We start from the raw sequence: 5,000 nt of genomic DNA, 5'->3' as shown, positions 1-5,000 counted from the left end.
CGTTTTCGAGCCCCCCGGTGCTCTAGTTGACCCCATGGCGGTTGGGCCTATTCGTTAGGGTGCTTCCTTGGCAACATGACTGTGCACGGCGGATGGTGTTATGGCACCCAGTGCTATGCACATTGTTGCTCTTGGTGGTATTCGGATGATGTCGACCTTGCTTCCATGGGTTGAACTTGGGTGCCACTAAACGAAATTTTTTGGGCACGTTAACGTGGGGGTGATTCTTACGTTCTCGTTTGCTCTCTAGCAACAAGCTTGTGCTCTAGGGAAGGATATGGTGGCACTACGTGCCACGCATGGGCTTGTTGATGGGGGCAATCGTTGATGCTAGGGGCTTTCACACGTTTTCGAGCCCCCCGGTACTCTAGTTGATCCCATGGCGGTTGGGCCTATTCGTTAGGGTGCTTCCTTGGCAACATGACTGTGCACGGCGGATGGTGTTATGGCACCCAGTTGTCACAGACTTAGAATTTCTTCACTCGACCCGTGCGGCCTTAGGAGGCTTTCTCTCCCACAAAGCTCCTAAGTAAGCCTTCTAAAGGACTCAAGACAATAGAGAACAAACTAGAGAGAGAAGATAGAGAGAGATGCTCTAGAGAACTTGTTTCTCTTATTGCTTGGTGATTTACACAAATGAGAGCCCCTCTATTTATAGGGAACTCTTGGTACAAAGAATGGTTAGGATTGTGACACTTGTCATCAATCCAACGGTAAAGAACTTTCTAGATTCCTACTCTAGAATTGTCTATAAGGCCCTTTCTAGAACACTACTCTAAATTGTCTAGAACGCCCCTTCTAGATGACTCCACACAATTCCACAAGATTACAAAAGACTTGGAGGCTTCTAGAAGGTTAGCAAATTCTCTAAAAAACCCTAGGTGGTGACATTCTCCCCCACCAAGCTTCGCGACGTCCTCGACGCGGTGTCTTCATGGAACCTTCGGATGTGATCTTCAAACTGCCACAATGACTCCTTTGGTTCCCAAGTTGTCTCGCTCTCGGGCAATCCCTTCCACTTGATCAAGTATTCTTGGCGTGGCATATGACTCTTTCGCCTGATGACACGGTCCGCCAAGATTTCTTCTACTTCTTTGTCGAAAGTGGTAGTTATGCCCAATGGTGCACGCTTGGACTCTCCTCGTGTTGGCTCCTCTTCATCACCATGGTAAGGCTTCAAGCAGCTGACATGGAAAACTGGATGAAGTTTGAACTTGGAGGGTAAGTCCAGCTTGTAGGAGACCTTCCCTACTTTCTTGATGATTGGGAATGGTCCCTCATAACGTCGTACAAGCCCCTTGTGTAGCTTTCTTGTGAACTTGTGTTGGCTCGACAAGATCTTTACTAACACCAAGTCGCCTATACGATATTCTGCGTGCCTTCTCTTCTGATCAGCCCACTTCTTCATCTTCTTGGTTGCTTTGTCTAAGTAGGAACGGGTCACATCCAATTGCTCGTTCCAAGACTTAGCAACCTTGAAGGCTGTCGGACAATTCCCCGCGTAGCTTGTCTCCAATGACTGGGGAGTAAGTGGCTGCTGTCCCATTACAATCTCAAATGGGCTCTTGTTTGTGGACTCGCTCCTTTGTAAATTGTAGGAGAATTGAGCGACATCTAATAACTTGGCCCAATCGGATTGGTTGGCACTTACAAAGTGCCTCATGTATAACTCTAACAAGGCATTCACCCTTTCAGTTTGCCCATCTGTCTGAGGGTGAAAGCTGGTAGAGAAATGTAGGGCAGACCCCATAAGCTTGAATAGTCCTGACCAGAACTTTCCTGTGAAGCGAGGGTCTCGATCACTAATGATGCTCCGTGGTAAGCCCCAATACTTCACCACATGCTTGAAGAATAATTTTGCAGTTTCTTCAGCTGAGCAATCTTTGGGAGCCGCGATGAAGGTGGCATACTTAGAGAATCGATCCACCACCACAATGAGGGTACCGCAACCCTCGGATTTAGGTAGAGCCACTATGAAATCCATGCTCACACTCTCCCATGGATGTGAAGGAATGGGTAGTGGTTCTAGCAATCCTGCGGGACTCTGATTCTCCACCTTATCTTGTTGACACACAAGACAAGTCTTCACGAAGAGTTCCACCTCATCTCTCAGTTGAGGCCAATAGTATGAAGCTTCCAGCAAAGCTCGAGTACGTCGTTGGCCCGGATGTCCAGCCCACAAGGAATCATGGCATTCCTTGATAAGGTTCCTCCGTAGGTTTCCCCACTTTGGAACATAGATTCGCCGCCTGATGGTGTAGAGAAGACCGTCTTCTACCCAGAATCTCTTGGTCTTCCCTTCCTTAGCCATGCTCACCAAGTTCTTGGCTAAGGGATCATGCTCCATGCCTTCACGGATCACCTCGAGTAGCTCCCCTTGAGCTTGAGTGATAGCAGCAAGTTCACCCTTCCTACTCAATGCATCAGCAACAAGGTTGGCCTTGCCCGGTTTGTACTCCAAGACAAAGTCAAATTCTGCCAAGAAGTCTTGCCATCTAGCTTGCTTTGGGCTTAGTTTCTTCTGACTCTGGAAGTAACTAGTGGCAATGTTGTCTGTCTTGACCACAAAATGGGAGCCAAGCAGATAGTGTCGCCAAACTCTGAGGCAATGGATGATGGCCGTCATCTCCTTCTCTTGCACGGTGTATCTCCTTTCAGTCTCATTGAGTTTGCGACTCTCATATGCAATGGGATGTCCCTCTTGCATGAGAACTCCCCCTATGGCAAAGTCTGATGCATCGGATTGTACCTCAAAGGGCTTGGTACAATCTGGTAAGGCCATGACCGGTTTCTCCGTGATGGCTGTCTTCAGATCGTCAAAGGCTTCCTGACACCTTAATGACCACTCCCAGGCCCTGTTCTTCTTGAGCAAGTCGGTGAGGGGGGATGCTCTTGTGGAGTATCCCTTTATAAATCTCCTGTAATAGTTGACAAGCCCAAGGAAGGATCGGAGCTCGGTAACCTTAGTGGGAGGCTCCCACTTCTTGATTGCCTCAATTTTTCCCTCCTCCATGCTGAGTTTTCCACCTTGGATTTTGTGGCCAAGGAAATGGACTTCGTTTAGAGCGAATGAGCACTTCTCCTTCTTGACATAGAGTTGGTTTTCCCTTAAGACACGGAAAACAACCCTTAGATGCTCCACATGTTCTTCAAGGGTAGAACTATAGATGACAATATCATCTAGATAGACTACCACGAACTGATCAAGATAGGGATGAAAGATCTTGTTCATGAGCGTGCAGAAGGTAGCTGGAGCATTTGTGAGGCCGAAAGGCATCACTAGGAACTCGTATGCCCCATAGCGAGTTACACAAGTTGTTTTGGCTTCATCTCCTTCCGCAATTCTTACTTGATAATATCCCGATCTTAGATCAAGCTTGGAGAAGTACTTTGCATGGCCTAGTTGATCAAATAAATCAGCAATCAAAGGAATAGGGTACTTGTTTTTGATGGTTACCTTGTTTAGAGCTCGGTAGTCGATGCACAGCCGCAACGACCCATCATGTTTCCTTTGGAACAACACAGGTGCCCCGTATGGTGCCTTTGAGGGTTGGATGAATCCGGCATCAAGTAGCTCCTTTAGTTGCCTCCTTAGTTCTTCAAGTTCTGGAGGTGACATGCGATAAGGGGCTTTGGCGGGTGGTTTGGCGCCGGGTTCCATCTCGATCTGATGATCCACCTCTCTCCTAGGTGGTAGTTGCTTGGGCAACTCGGGAGGCATGACATCCTCATAGTCCCTGAGGACCTTTTGGATCTCCTTGGGTGGAGGGGAGGAAATCTTCACTTCACCTTCCTCCATAGAAGCCAAGTATGACACCTCGCCCTTCTTCCATCCCTTCTTGAATTGCATGGCGGATAGAAGTTGGGTGGTGTTTGGCTTGGACACGGTGGGTATCATGCATGGACCCCCTTCCAAGATGCACACCGAGTTATAGTGGGGAAGAGACACTACATTGAACTGTCTCAAGAATTCCATCCCCAACACGATGTCAAAATCATCCATAGGAGCGACCGAGAAATCCACCGTGCCTCTCCAAGTGCCAAGTTGTAGCTCCACCCCGTGAGCTACGCCATCGAGGGGTTTGGCTTCAGAATTCACAGTCTTCAGCCACCCTTGACCCTTCTTAAGAGGAATCCCTAGCCGTGTGGCCTCTTCCTTCTTAATGAAGTTATGAGAAGCTCCTGAGTCGACCATGGCGTGACTCTTCTTCCCATTGACTAGCACCTCTACAAACATCAAGGATCCATCCTTGGTGGTTGGCTTCGTGCTTGCCTTCAGAGAGTTGAGAAGTTGTAGACACCCCAGGTGCGACTTCTCTTGAACTTCCTTCTCCTCCAACATAGCGTTGAGGGCCTTCCTCTTGGGACAATCTCTAGCCCAATGCGGTCCGTTACAAAGGAAGCAAGCATCCTTTGGCTTCTTGTCCTTTGAGTAGTCCTTCTTGCCCTCCTTTGATGTTGAAGGCTTGTCTCCACGGTCTTTGTATTGTGGCGGCTTGAACCCCTTCGCTCCCCCACCCTTAGTGTGATTGTCCTTCGAAGACTTGGGCTTTGAAGAGTTGTCACTCTTATGGTACTCAAATTCTTCTAAGGTCTCTGCCACGGTCAGGGCGGTGGAGATGTCGTTGACTCCGCGACGTTTGAGTTCTTGAGCCACCCAAGATTTGAGACCGTCGATGAAGTTGAAGAGGAGATCTTCTTCACTCATGTTTGTAATTTGAAGCATGAGGGCAGAAAATTCCTCAACATAGTTGCGGATAGAAGAAGTGTGCTTCAACTCCTTCATTCTCTTCCGCGCATGAATTGCCACATTCTCGGGATAGAATTGCCGCTTGAGTTCACGCTTGAACTCTTCCCAAGAATCAATGGAGCAAGTACCCTTCTCTATCTCACTATGCTTACGACGCCACCAAGTACCAGCAAGATTAGTAAGATAGAGGGAAGCAGTACGTACCTTGACACGCTCGTCTTGCATGTTCAAAGCTTCAAAGTAGCGCTCC

The sequence above is a fragment of the Carya illinoinensis genome, chromosome 15, assembly GCF_018687715.1.
Source record: "Carya illinoinensis cultivar Pawnee chromosome 15, C.illinoinensisPawnee_v1, whole genome shotgun sequence".
Lineage (NCBI taxonomy): Eukaryota > Viridiplantae > Streptophyta > Magnoliopsida > Fagales > Juglandaceae > Carya > Carya illinoinensis.
Note: the sequence above shows the minus strand (reverse complement) of the source record.